We start from the raw sequence: 15,571 nt of genomic DNA on the forward strand, positions 1-15,571 counted from the left end.
AGAAAAATAGCCAGGTACTATGCTCCATATATTCTCAGTTGCCCACATTCAATACAGTCATGTTTATCCGAACCTCAAACCCTGGGCCACATGTTTTTCAGCTCTTTCCTAGTGCCACATTACTTTTGTGGTCACAAGAAGGTCCCAATTCTGAAATTTCTATTTTTGTGTCATTCTCAAGTCTCTACACATCTTGTTGACTGAGGCACATTCTTGCTAAGTATGTTTGTCTAGTTCTACTGAGCTAGAATTCTATTTTTAGCAACAAAACTTAACAAAAAAATTCCAAAATATGCATGCCTTCATTACAAGGGGCATTTTCCCATTAGTACTGTTTAGCCAACACTTCCTCCTCATTTTATTCTAGGTATCCTGATCCGTGCCCTACACCCCTCTGCAGTCCCTCTCTTTGAGCAGCATCAGGTGTCTCTGTGCCCCCTGAAACGTGGGTAGGTAATCTCTATTGACCCAAGCATATCACTCACTACACGTTGGTGCAACCGACACAACCTTAGAATTAATATTTTCTGTCTCCACTTTATCTGTTTTGTTTTTTAATCTTCTGTTTTACTTGAATTCTGATCCTTCACACCTCCAGATCTTTTCTAGGATTCAGTAGTCATTCTTTTTTTTCCCCAGAAAATATTTATTGTTTGCCTTCCATGTGTCAGGCACAGCTCTAGGCTTTGGGATAGAGCACAAAGTACAACAATGTACAGCTTATACATTGACTACATAACTAAATTATCTACTGTGATAGAAGATGAGAGCACTATGGAGAGAAATTGAGATGAAGGAATAAGCCTTGGAGAAATTTGGGGGAAGAGCACTCCAGGAAGAGGAAATAGCAGCCAAAAAGCCCTGAGGTGGAAGAATGCCAGTGGATTTGAGGAACATCAAGGGGGCAGATCATGTGGGAAGTGGAAGATAATTGTAAGGACTCTGGCTTTTATTCTGAGTGAGGTGGGAAGACATTGGAGAAGCATGAGTGAACAAACATGATTGACGTCACGTCTTAACAGCATTACTCTGGCTCTCATGTTGAGAACAGTTTATATGAGTCAATGGTAGAAACTGAGAAAAAACATGTCCTGTGCTGCAGACCACTTTTCAGATATTCTGAACAAAATCCACTTTTCTTGAGCTTCTTAGAGCAAACACTGGCCTACGTGTTGCTGTGAAGGTAATTTTAAAGGTGATTAACATTTAAATCTGTAGGATTTGAGTAAAGCAGATTATCCTAAATGAGAGTGGGCCTCATCCAATCAGTAGAATCAGCCACTCTCTCATTCTCTCTATCTCCCCTCCCTCCCCTACAACTGAGCCTACATCTGTGTCTATATCTTTATATACCTCTACTTCTATATCTATAGGCAAACCTCATTTTATTGTGCTTCACATTATTTCACTTCATAGATAATACATTTGTGTGAACATTAAGGCAAAACCCTCCATCAGCAAGAAGATTATTGCTGAGGCCAGAGGATTGTTAGCATTTTTTAGAAATACACTATTTTTAATCAAGGGATGTACATTGTTTTTTAATATATTTTATTGATTATGCTATGGTAGTTGTCCAGTTTTCACCCCTTTATTCCCCTCCACCATGCACACCCCCTCCCACTCACATTCCCCCACCTTAGTTCACATCCATGGGTTGTACATATACGTAAGTTCTTTGGCTTCTACATTCCCCATACTATTCTTAACCTCCCCCTGTCTATTTTGTATCTACCATTCATGCTTCTTATTCCCTGTATCTTTACCCCCATTCTTCCCTCCCCTTCCCCACTGATAACCTTCTATGTGATCTCCATTTCTATGATTCTGTTCCTATTTTAGTTGTTTGCTTAGTTCGTTTTTTGTTTTTTTTAGGTTTGGTTGTTGATAGTTGTGAGTTTGTTGTCATTTTACTGTTCATATTTTTTTGTCTTCTTTTTCTTAGATAAGTCCCTCTAACATTTTGTTTCATATAATAAGGGCTTGGTGATGATGAACCCCTTTAACTTGACCTAATCTGGGAAGCAGTTAATCTGCCCTTGTTTAAATGTTTATTTCTTCCTTCTGGTCCAAACCATTGATGTGAGTCCTGGTTTCCTTCTCTTCAGTTTTTGTTCCCTGTACATTTTCCTTTAATTTACTTTACATAGCCTTTACTTTTTCCTCTATTTTGCAACCATGCTGAACAATTTCTGGGAGCATCCTGATTACCAGTGTTTTGAACTGTGCATCGGATAGGTTGGCTACCCCTTTGTCACTTAGTTGTATTTTTTCTGGAGCTCTGATCTGTTCTTTCATTTGGGCATTTTTTTTTTTTTTGGTCTGTAGTACTGTTTACGTAGTTAGGGGTGGAGCCTTAGATATTTGTCAATGAGGAGCAACTTAAGTCACTGTGTTGTGGTACTGTATGTAGGGGAGTGATCTAAGAGGGAACAATGCTGCTTGTTCAGCTCTCTGCAGGGCTTTCAGTCACTTCCTGCACTACCCACAAGCAAACTGGGCCCTTCTGGTGCTGATTCCCAGGTGGATGATTTTGTGTATGTTCTAGGACCCTGTGGGTCTCTCCAACAAACTCTTCTGTGGGGCTAGAAGTTTCTCCCACTGCTTCAACCCCCACAGGTTTTTTTCAGTTGGAGGTTTTGATGCTTTATTTCCCCTACTCTGGAACCATGGGTTGCGTGGTCTGTCTCACTCCCCAGTTGTTCCTTTCGGTTTATCTGCACACAAATGTGGAACTGCCCACTCTGCCAGCTGCCACCTTGCCCGGTACTCCAGAAACCACCTTGCTGTGCTTGTTCTCTGCCCTGGCTGCCTGTCTCCACCCCTCCTACTGGTATGGATGAATGTTTCTTCTTTAATTCCTTGGTCGTCAGACTTTCTTACAGTTCAATTTTCTGGTTGTTCTTGTTGTTTTTGTTTTTAAATTTGCTGTTGTCCTTTTTTTGGTTGTGCAAGGAGGCACAGTGTATCTACCTATGCCTCCATCTTTCCCATAAGCCCCTGTGTACATTGTTTTTTTTAGACATAATGCTGTTGTACATGTAATAGACTACAATATAGTATAAACATAACTTTTATATGCACTGGGAAACCAAACATTGTGTGACTGTGTAAATAGACATTGTGTGTATTTATTATGATGTTTGCTTTATTGGGGTCATCAGGAACTGAGCCCACAATGTCTCTGAGGTATGTCTGTATCTGTAACATCTACAGCTATATCTATATCACTTATCTATATATCTCTTTATATATTATTTATGTTTATATCTGTTTATATCTGTATCTGTCTATGTATCATTAGCTATATCATCTGTGTCTATGTCTCTTTATATCTTTATATCTCTATTCTACATCTAGGTCTGTGTCTGTATCTCTACCTATACCTATATTTATATTCATATTCCCCCTATTGCTCTATCTCTATGGATAACCCTGACTGGTAAGTTGTGACTGGTCTGACTTGAGTCATGGCCCTGCCCTGATGCAGTTACATTCTCCATGAGAATGCCAACACTGGGTGGCTTAGGATCAAGTTATATATGTTCATTCCTGGGGTTGTGGGTAGAATTGGATCCACCATAGTTTTGAGGATGGGAGAGGGGTGACTCACCAAAACAAAATCAGGGTGTTATAGGAAGTTACATAAATGGAGGCTGGAAAGAAACAAAGAAAACAGAACAAAAGTCCATTACTGTAGTTGTTGCTGCCACATTTTACAGATGAGTTAACAGGCTTAGAGAGGTTCAGGAGCCTAGTCAAAGTCACATAGGGAGTTGGTGATTGAACAGGATCCAAACCTAATTGGAACTGATCTTGAGTCTATATTCTTTCCACTATGCTAATCATTTCATTCATTCATTCATTCATTCATTCATTCACTTATTCATTTTACCAACCAACCAACCAACATTAAACTAATATAGTTAGCTGTTCCCTATTGACCGGCATGAATTGTGCTAGAATCCATAAAATCTAAACTGTCTGGGATACCTTAAAAGTATCCCTTGCTAGAGAAACAATTTGTCTTATAGTGCAGACTGCTTTTCAGATATTCTGAAGAACATCCACTTCTGCTGAGCTTCTCAGAGCAGGCACACATTCAAATTAGATTGGTCTTCCAAGATAAGTTCAAATTCTTTTTCCACCAAGCTAAGCCATTTTTGGTTCACTCCATGAAGTTGACAGAGAAACAGGAGAGTATGGACAATGCTAACGACAATAGGAGGAGAGCATTCCTGTTGGGTCAGAGGAAGGCGCAGGGCACCCGGTTGCCAGTGGGCTTGGCATTTTGGAGAGCTGTGGACTTATGCTCTGGCATTGCAAAAGGGGGAGTCCATTTCCACTGGTTTCATTCTGAGGTCCATGGGTTGGTTATTGCTCTATTTCTTCTTAATGTGAGTGATTTGAGTGCCCTAGGAGGCAAGCCAGTATACAGGCATCAACAGTTGCTTCTTGGATTTATAGTGCATTCTGTGCTTGATTCACTTTCCTGTCCCCTGTGAATAAGTTCCTCTGTAAGAGCAGGTCCTGGCTTTACTGCTCCTAGCGTGTGCCATTTTCACAGCCTCTGCACCTCTGTTCTTGCCCTTGTCTGACCTGCACTGCCTGTTATCATAGGTCAGTCCAGGCCCTCTGCTGCCATATGGTCAAGCTATGATAACAACAAGCATGGCTGCCTTGACATGGAGCACTTTACAGTTTCTAAGGTACTTTCAGAGAGGCAGGAGATCATGCTGGCTAGGAGTGTGGTCCTTGGATCCAAAGTGCCTGCATTCCAACAGTCTTGGGCCACCTACTCCCTCCATCTTGGTTTCTGCATCAGTGAAGTATAGGCAATCCAAGGGGCCTTTCATGAAGAGTAATTTGAGCTAATCTATGTGAATCACAGGGTAAGTCCTAAATAAGTGACAATTATTATTTTATCACTTAAGCTATCCCAAGGGAAGGAATAAAAGTAGACAGTTGGCATAGTAGCTGGGAATCCCAGCTGAACCACTAACTTGCATGACCTTCTGTTTTCTGTTGTCTGTAAAATGGGGATGACAACAGTGCCCACCTCATAGGGCTGTTGTGAAGGTTAAAGGGATGTTGCCTGGAAAATGTTGGACACAGTCTCTAGTACTCAGTAAATACCCAATGGACACATCATTTTTAGCAATTACTGTGCACTCTAAAACATTTGACTATTAAGTGAGCATGTTTTGTATGGTGTAATCCTAAAGTAACTTTATATTTATCTTCTATGGCTTCTTCAGATTTACAAAGAGGGGCTGGTTCCATTACAGCTTCCAGATAGAAATTCTGGAAGGCCCTGCTGACTTTCTGGTACCAATTCAGTAATAGAAAGTCCTACTACCGCTCTGAGTTACAAAACTCAGTTGCACATCAGTAATTCAGATATTCAGGCAGGGCAATGGCCAGAACCTTGAACTTGGTTTCTAGGGCTCCTCATATATACAGGATACCTTGCTGTCAGGAGAGGGAGCTGACCAGCTTCTCTCTAACCTTCTTCTTCATCTGTTGACCACAGTTGCAGGACTGGAGAGGAGCTGGGGAAGACGAGAGGGGGCGTGAAAGGATGGATTTGATTTTACTGGACTGGAACTGGCAGATGTTTCAAGCAAACTCCTCCACTCATGGTTGCTGTTGGGGATTCTTCAGTGATTCCCATATACACATACATCCCAAATTGCCGAGGTTCTCACCAGCAATTCTCTTGATGACAGTAATTGCATGTGTATTTCTGCATTGTCACTTAGAACATCTTCCTCCACTCTAGGGAAAGCAGGATTTCACTTCTGTTCTCTTTCTGTTGAGATTCTTTTGTTCTTTCCCATTTTTCCTCTTGGATAGAACCTTCTTGCTCACACACGGCTCATATGTCGCCCATGGAATACAAGTTTCTCCTCAAACTCATTTATTCTTCATTTGCCCTTATATGATCTGGGCTGCTGCCACCTATACTGACAGAGGCAGGTTCTGAGGCACTGAGCACACACAGAACTTGCCCAAGATGGCACAGTTAGCGAGTGATAAGGTCAAGCTCTTGGCCCAGGAGATCTGACCCCAGAACCCTAGGCTTTGACTACCCATGTTGTACTCTCAGTTAAAAATTTAGCATTATTATTTTCTTTTACTGTTTGAGAAAAAATGTTTTAAAATTATGTGTCATTCTCTTTCTTTCCTTTTGGGTTCTTTAGAGTTGTTTTGTGGGGGTGGGGTAATGGTGCTGAAAACATTCTAGTCACCTTCATCTAGAATTTTTTCCCTTCCTGCTTCTCCCTTCCAAAAATTTACCATACAGAAAATCAAAACAAATTCAGCCACCAAATAGAAACACTCTTGTCTTTTGCTGGTGTCCATTTGCTCAGCACCATGGCACTTGGCCCATGGACTCAGTGGCACATGGTGCCCTCCCCACAAACGGTCTTTCTGTGTATTTCACACCAGTTCTCTCAGCTCCTGCAGAGATTTTCTTCACCATCGGATATGAACAACATAGTCTGCAATTCAGTTTATAAGAGAAAGATATTACACTTGATTGGGTTATACTGCATACCCTCTCTACCCGGTTACTGACATCTTTGGTGTCTCCAGATTATTTTAAACAAATTTGATGAAGGCCACACTAGATTAGTTAAATAAAGATGTGTTTTGCAACCGCTTGAATGCCCCTTTGTCCTTTAATAAAAATATTGAAAAATCTAATTCAAGCAAATCAAGTATCAGCTTGTTTTTGTTAAAATTCTAACTTCATTTAAAATTAATGAGATTTTATTAAATTAGAAGTTTCAAATAGGTTAAAATAAAATCAATTCACATGCTTTTGCAAACATGAGCACATGAAATCAAACTTCAGCCTTATTGGCTTAATAGTTTAAAAATACCTTTCATAGATTTTAGTCCCATGTGGTAATAGCTAGTCTGGCTCAGTGGCTTTGGGGCCCTCCTCAAACTCTTCCATTCTAATCAGCATTTTCTATCTCCACTTAACGCAAACAAAACCTAATCCATCCCTCATTTTGCTGCTTTCTTTGAAAAAAAAATAAAGAGAATTGAGAATCATTTAACCAATCTGCCTTGTTCCAACTTCTCATATCAGAGGAATAGCATTCTTTTTCTTTTTTTTCTTCATATTTTGTGGATTGCAAATATGTTTGAAGACATCATTGTCCATGAAAGGATTCTTTCCAGTTTTCCACTGTTTTTTTTTTCACCAATCTAATTATCTCTTTAACTCAATGCTGCTTTTATTTATAGCTTGTGACACCTCTTCCAAACCTCCATTAGTTCCCAGAATGGTTCAGTTTTTAAGGCTGCTTCTGATTGCCTGTATTTCTACTTTTTGTCCTTAGAACCATGGGGTTTGGTTTCCCTGTCCTCTGTTTTAACATCAGCACCATCGATGGCAGTTGTCATTGAAAATCACATTTCTGCTTCCACCAGAGCTTGTTAATCCAATTCTAGTTTTCTTCCGCCTGTAATGTAATGACAATTTCCTGCTTCTAGACTCTTGAGCCATCTTGAAGCTGCAACTAGTCTTGGGGGAAAACCTGTTATATTGAAAGATTGGGGAAGGTAGCAGTAAAAAATCTGATTGATAAAGAATTTAGGGTCCCAGTTGGTGTGGCTCAGTGAATTGAGCACTGGCCTGTGAACCAAAGAGTTGCTGGTTCAATTCCCAGTTGGGGCACATGCCTGGGTTGCAGGCCAGGCTCCCCAGTGTGGGGCGTGTGAGAGGCAGCCAAATGATGTTTCTTTCCCTCTCTTTCTCCCTCCCTCCCCCTGTGTCTAAAAATAAATAAATAAAATATTTAAAAAATATTTTAAAAAAGAATTTGTGGTAATTCAGACATGGACCTTCCTTATTTTACACTCAGGAGAAAGATATTTATGAACATATTTTTGTTGTGATAAAATATAAATAACACATTTACCATTTTAATCATCTTAAGGGTCCGATTCAGGGGCACTGTGTGCATTCGCAATGTTGTGCAGCCATCATCACCATCTGTTTTCAGGACTTACACACATTTCAGAGATTTTGAATTACTTGGGGTGACACAATCTGTTAAACACTTTTATGGCATTTTTTTATAGCATTATATCTAATTTGTATTTAAGAAGCATCTTTTCATTGATTTAATGTATATCTATCATCATTTTTGTTAATTTGGGCCTGATTTTAGGCACAGAGGGCTTCAGTGACAACTAGAAAGACATGGAGCTCAAAGCTTAGTGATTGGCTGCAGTGAGTGACATGTCTTCTTTAGCTCTTCCATGTTTACTTATTACATACACATTTAATATGTTCTCCTCTTCCAAAAAGTAAGGCCAAGGTCCCCTATGTCGGTCTCTATTCCAACCTTCTTCTCAAACCCACACCCAAATTGTGTCTGTGTTATATGATTGCAACCCTTTTACTCCAAAGATGTGTACTCTGTGGTACTATTTCATGGGTCTTAAGCATAAATGAAACTGTATCCTGTGTGTTGCTGAGCAATTTGCTTGATTTTTTCCAGTTTTGTTAATGCATAATTGACATATAGCACTGTATATAGTCTTAAGGGACAGAGCACAATGACTTGACATGTATATATTGTGACATGATTACCACAATAAGTTTAGTTAATATCCATCATCTCATACAGATACAAAAAAAGAAAAGAGAGTTTCTTTTCCCCCATGATGAGAACTCCCTTGACACTTTCAAATATACCATACAGCACTGTTAACTATAGTCATCATATTGTACATTACATTTCTACGACTTATTTATCTTACAGCTGGAAACTTGTACCTTTTAACACCTATAATTTACTTTTTTACTCAACACTGTTTATTGGAAATCAATCCATATTGTTATATGTAAGTGTCCAAAAAGTGCTGGTCAAATCCTTACTGCATGGCAGGAGCTATGAGTTAGGTAGCATCACCTTTGTCTGTCACTTAATCTTAGCAACCACCATGGAAGAGGGAGTGAGTGTGGGTATATATGCAAAAAAAGGGAATCAGGGAGGTAAAGTGTTTTGCTCAAGTTCACATTGCTGGTGAGTAGAGTTAGGGTTTGAATTCAGGTCCCAGACCTTGAAATATGTATGACTACCATTTCACCAAGCTGCCTCTGTTTGTTAATTCAGAAATTTCAGTCATTAAGAAAGAATTTGTTTTTAATTAATCCAAATAAATGGCCCATTAATCTTGTGGTCACATACATAAATACCTTTCAATTGTGGTAAGTATTTCAGAAGACTGGCCCATTGCTCTGAGTGGAGTTTGACCAGGCCTAAACTTCCCTGTCTCAGCTTTCCTGAGGAAATGATAAGGGGCTGCAAACCAGGTGAAGAGGAAAGGGAGAGAATTCTGGGCAGAGGAAACAGCATGCACAACAGTTGTGAACAGAGGAAGCACAGAGCTTTCAAAACCTAAAAGTCCAGTGTGGCTTCTGAGGCACAGACAAGAAGAGGGACATTGGGGACACAAGTGGAGAGAGGTGGGGTCTTGGGCAGGCAGGGAGCAGGGCTTGTTATGATTGGTATGGGTTCTGTCTTTATTTTTAGAGTACTAGGAAACCATCAAGTGATTTTGAGCAGGAAGGGTGGTGTTTGCATTTCTAAGACATCACCATACTGATCCATACTGGTACTCAGCCATACTGAACACAAATTGGCCACAGATCAGAGTGGAAGGTGGAGAAATGATGGTGGCCTAGATAGGCTGGTAGTGGTGGAGATGTAGAGTGATTGTTTTGCTGTTGAAGAAGAAGAGTAAGCAGATCGTGAAGTCACACTAAATTTGCAGATGGAAGGAGGGAGAATATGAACCAGTAATGTCACCAGGAGTTCTGGCTCGAGCAGCTACAGGGAAGATATGATATTAACTAAGCTGGGAGGACTAGAAAATGGCCATGAGGCAGGAGAGAGATCAGGACGCTGGTTTTGCTGTGCAGAGTAGACGGTTGGGTAGCTGATTTCTGAAGGGCCCTCCAATGTAATAAGCAGTGGATTGTGGGGTGTGATTAAGGACAAGGTCTGTGTGCAACCTTGGCAACTTGCAGTCACTCCTCTCAGCCTCAGTCTCCTCTGGGGTCAAAGGGATGTCATCAGCATCTACCCTAAAAGGGTTGAGAGGATTAAGTAAAAAAAATGCATGAAGCATTCCAGGCTCATGCTCCATGGATACTAAGTACTCAGTCTAGTTACCCAGATCATTGTTATTCTAAAATGATTGCTGACTACTATACCGAAGGAGCCCTAGAAGACAGGGTGGATCACTCTTTACTTTTTTCAGTGTGTATCAGTTAAACTTCATTCCTGACTTAACAATGGACTCCCCTGAACAATGGGATCTTGTTCCCTGTAAAGGACATTTATTACATGAACATCGGGCACACAGCTGCCTTTGAGTGCATGTTGTACAAGTGCTACGGTACATAATTGTAAAGGTCACTGGTGTCAGTTTTTAAATTAATTTTTTCCATTCTTCAATAGTTCAGATCAAATTCTTGATAATATTATTAAAAAAAAACCCTAGCTACCCTGTAATTTTGGAGGCTGGTGGCTGCCTCAAGTGTGACAGCCACTGTGTGAGAGGAGGCTCTCAGCAGGATGAATGGGAAACACGTCTGTATGAACACCAGATCCTCCTGGGAGAACCCTGCCTCTGCTGTGTATCAAGAAGGAGCTGCCAGATTATTCCCTTCTCCATACTTGCTAAATTAAAAGCAATTCAAACATTGCTTGTTAGGGTTGAAACTCCAAGGATGTTTGTTAGAAATGCCACATAAAATGTGAGCATTCCTATCGGTAGAGAGTAATTTTCCTTCTGGAGATTGCATAGGTAAAGCCATCTGATTTTCTGAAAGTATAACATAACTTTACTAAGTAAATATATACCAGGGCTTCAATGCCTTATCTCTATTTGAAAGACATATCTTTTAGAAAAAGAGAAATGTTAGGTATTTAGAGAACAGGTGTTGACAACAATGCAAGTATTGCCTGCATCTTGGATGGAAAGTATAAGAATCTGTGTCCAAAACTGGAGTTGGGGATGTGGCCATGCCCAGACTATTCACCTTGAAGGTGGGTTTGGCTTGCATGGAGAGTAAAAGACCTTCCCAGGTAGCTACACTGAGTGGATCTGAGCAGCAGCTGCCCACCTTGGGCACTCCTTTCTAGACCCTTTTGTCTTACCTGCCTTACCAGCTGTAGGAATTTGAGTCTTGTAACCCTTCCCCCAAGTCTGTTCTTTTCAACCAGGGAGTGTGGCCCCTGGGAGGACATGGTGCTGGGAGGATGGCACGGGTAACTTCAGAACAACACGCCTTTTTGGAGTGTCAGTTTTACATGACAACTTGGAGGAAAAATATTTTCTTATTAAGACAAAAAAGCAGTTTAAAATTTGCATTATTTTTTTTTAAATTAGACTTCAAGCTTGCTTGAGAAGGAACTCGATTCTGAGTGTGTTGCTCACTGTCCTTGGCACATAGCAATGTATTGCTGGGAAAGTTTGGAAAGCATTGCTGAAATCATGGACTTAAGATGGAAGTGGCCTGTGAAATTTGAAGAGTAGGGGCTCTTGGCTTCAAGTGGCAGAAACCCAGCTTACTGCCTCAAGCAAATAACGGAAATTACTGGCTCGCAAAATTGAAAATCCAAGATTGGATGTGACTTCATTCAGGTTTTCAAAAATATGTTAGTACAAGTCAGTCTCTATAATAATCTGTTTATCTTCTCTTTCTGTCTATCTATGTATCATTTATGTATTGTCTGTCTGTGGCCCCATCTATCCTCTCTTGTCTGTCTGTCATCATTCACATCATCATTGTCATCACCATTATCATCATTTTTACTTTTCTCTATTTTTCTTCTTTATCCTCAGGCAGAGATTCACAGTGTGACAGCAATGCCAGGATTATCTTCCCTAGTTTGTTGTCAATCTCAATGGCAAAGTATGCTGTTCTTGTCAGATAATTCCATTAAAATCTGTCCTAAAATCAATGGCCCTGTTTGGGTACATACTCACTTCTTAATCCATTAATGATGTGACCAAAAGGTGGTATATGTTGATTGGGAGTTCAAGGCACTCTTTATCTTCAGCAGCACTTAGTAATATTTTAATTTGAACTTTTTTGGTGGTTATAATATATCTTATTGTAGCTTTAGTTTTCATTTCTCCTGATAACTAACAAGATTGAGCACTTTCTCATGTGCTTTACTGAACACTTGGTTATACTGTTGGCCTGGCTGGGTCATGTGGGGTTGGGGGATCAGTTCTATCTGAAATTCCTGGTCTGGGAATGGGTTTGTGGTCATTTCCTTACTGGAAGAAGTTAGAAATGACAGTTACAAAAGATCTTACTTAGTTCTAGTTCCTCACTTCACTGATTAAAAAAAACCTAGGTCCAAAGAGATTTCTTTTTTCATTGTTTAATGAAAAGAAAATATAGGTAGAACTGGATTTTTAGAATAAAATTTTAATGGAAATACTCCTATAACACATATAGAAATGTACATAAATCTTAAGTGTACAGCATAATGGATTGTCACAAAGTGAATTACCCACTACCCAGATTAAGGAATAGAATACCATCAAGAAGTCCCCCACCTGTGTCCCTCACTGTCCCTACCATCCAGTCACTAGGATGATTCTGGCTGTATTACCACAGGTTACTTTGCCTGTTTGAACCTCATGTGTATAGATCAGAAAGGGTATGGCTTTTATGTCTGTTCTAATTAGTCCCACACTGTTTGTAAGGTCCATCCGTGCCATAGTGTATCTTTTGCCATTCTGTGTGGTATTCCACTGTGTGAGCTCACAGAAAACAGCATGTCCATTCCCCCAGTGATGCTTGTTTGGGGTGACTCTGGGGATTGGTTAGGACAAACAGTGCTTTAGTGAACATTCTGGACTGTTCCTTTGGAGGCATATGTACACATTCCTGTTGAGTATATTTCAGTCAGTGGAATGCCTTGGTCATAATGTATCCAAACCTTACAGTTTGGGTTATATTATAAATAGTTTTCTAAAATTTGCTGCTCACAATTTAAATTCCCATCAGCAGTGATTGAGAGTTCAAGGTACTCCTTATCTTCAGCAGCACTTAGTAATATTTTAATTTGAACTTTTTTGGTGGTTATAATATATCTTATTGTAGCTTTAGTTTTCATTTCTCCTGATAACTAACAAGATTGAGCACTTTCTCATGTGCTTTACTGAACACTTGGTTATACTGTGTCTAAGAACAGGAAAAAGAATGTGGGATGACTAATAACAAGTAAAATGGTTTTGAGGGGCTGGAGAGGGGAGAAATAGTAAGAGTACAGAATAGAAACAAGTCATAGCAAGAGAAAAAGTAAAATTTAAAACAAAAATAAGAAGAGGAAGGAAGAATGTAAAATGGAATAAGAAAAGGGAGGAGCAAAATCAGAGATTTGAAATAAACTAGAATATAAAAACTAGTGAAATAATACACACAAACTCAAAGAAAGATAAATGAATGTTAAGAAGTTATGCAGAAGAGAAAATAACGCAAATCATGAAGAAGACCACGATGGAGTTCGTCTCAGTACAATCCAGTGTTTGCCACTATCTCCTCTTTCTGGATCTTCCCCTAATAATGTTAGATGCTGTCCCAGTCTTGCACTAGGCAGCCTGTTTGAGACTACAAGAAATCCACAGTCTGTTGTTGTCTCCTTCAGATTTGGCTGTTCCTCACTGTTCTGTCCTGCTGGCTCTCTATCAACCCAGGGCCCAGGAGTACTTTATTTACTGATCGAGAGGACTACCAGTACCTTTTCCACCTGCCTCCCAAGAGGGCCTCTGGTATGATCAGGAGGGTGGCAATGCTGGGTCACCCTCAAGGGGCACTATTTAGTCTTTAGGGAAGGTGGTGGGAGTGTTTCCCTATCCCTTTACTGCACATCTTGGTCTGTCCCAAATTCTTGCCAATGATGTATGGTTTCTGGTGAATTAGCTGTCCATTTCCTATGAGGGACCAGTTTGTGTAAAAGGGGCAGTTCTTTCCTGCTTGGAGCAGACAGCAACTCTAATTAGACACCGAGGCTGCGCAGCGCCCAGAACCCTCTTGTTCCTGTCTCTAATCTCTCTGCTTTGCTGGTTTTAGTGGATCAGGGCAGGAGAAACAGTGTAGTTTGTGGTGTCTAGTGAAGGGCCCTGCAGAATTTTTTCTTTTCTCCCTGTGGAAATGTGCCCAGCAGGGGGCCCCTGAGCCTGGTCTCAATGACCTTCAGAGCCTGTAATCCTGCAGGTGAGGGTTCTGCTCGCCTGTCTGTGAGGGGACCTGCCTGGATGCAGTAAGTCTCAGGCGTTCAGCTCCTGGCTGTCTAGTCCCCAGCCTGCCTCTCTCTTGTTGGAGGCTGGGACCCAAACTCTTCCCTCTGTCCTGTCCCCTGCTCACCAGCCATGCTAGGTTGGGCCCCACAGTCCTTTCAGCGACTCTATTGATACCTCTGAGTTCTTTGTTTGCAGAGCTACTGTACATGTGCACACCCAAACGAGATCACCAGGTCCTTGCTGAGTCTCACCTAAACTCCTCTTTTAAAAGAGTTTCTGTGTGGCCTCCACACTGCAGCACTGAGCCCTTGGCGGCCTGATTGCCTCACACTCCCCCTACCCCTAATATCACTAAATCTTTCAGTCAGGGCTGGCCGCCACCTGCGAGAGCCTCCAACAGTTTTAGGTAAAGTTTCTCTCTGGATCTCTCCTGGATGGTGCTGGGAAGAGTTCTGCAGTGATTCTATAACATGGGGCAGTGGTGGGGTGCTGTCCCCACTCCTTCCAGAGATTCTCAGCCTTGGGTGGGCTCCTGCCATGTTGTTTCTGCAGCCAGTACCTCCCTGGCCATCTCCCTCTACTCCTGGAGTCTGTGGCTCCTGATCCGATCTATAGCTGCCCTGAAACTGTGCAGCTGGAAGTGCCAGTTTGGGCAGTGGTTATGGCAGTTGTTCCACTAGGAGAGCCCCAGCTGACTACTCCCAAGTACCCTGCAGGTAGGCAGGCTCTTGCTCATTCACTCACACTCCCCTCACTCTCATCCACGTATGCACTCACTCATACATGGTGTCACTCACTCTCTGCTGGAGTTTCAAGTTGATTGCTCTGTGGTTTGGCTACAAGAACTATCTGGGTCTGGGAGCAAGTGAATGGAACATCCAGCTACTCTGTAGCTATCTTGGATCCCCTGACTGATTTTTTAAAAGTATATTTTATTGATTATGCTATTACAGTTGTCCCAGTTATTTTCTCTTTACCCCCCTCCTCCCTATTCTGTCGCCCCCCACCCTCCAGCATTCTCACCCTCCCTTAGTTAATGTCCATGGGTTACACATGTAAGTTCTTTGGCTTCTGCATTTCCTATACTACTCTTAACCTCCCCCTGTCTATTTTGTGCCTACAAATTATGCTTCTTATTCCCTGTACCTTTTCCCCCATTCTCCCCCTCCTTCTCCCCACTGAAAACCTTCCCTGTGATCTCCATTTCTGTGATTCTTTTCCTATTCTAGTTGTTTGGTTAGTTTTGGTTTTGGTTTTTTGATTTAATTTTTGA

At 41.1% G+C, this 15,571-nt stretch overlaps 1 protein-coding gene across 1 annotated transcript in view; it reads left to right on the plus strand.

The window, feature by feature from the left end:
• Nucleotides 1-15,571, plus strand: part of HS3ST4 (heparan sulfate-glucosamine 3-sulfotransferase 4) — a 405,808-nt gene that overhangs the window by 72,239 nt on the left and 317,998 nt on the right. The gene's annotated exons all lie outside the window — the stretch shown is intronic.

The sequence above is a fragment of the Phyllostomus hastatus genome, unplaced genomic scaffold (assembly GCF_019186645.2).
Source record: "Phyllostomus hastatus isolate PE091 unplaced genomic scaffold, TTU_PhHast_1.1 phas_contig_64, whole genome shotgun sequence".
Classification (NCBI taxonomy): Eukaryota; Metazoa; Chordata; class Mammalia; order Chiroptera; family Phyllostomidae; genus Phyllostomus; species Phyllostomus hastatus.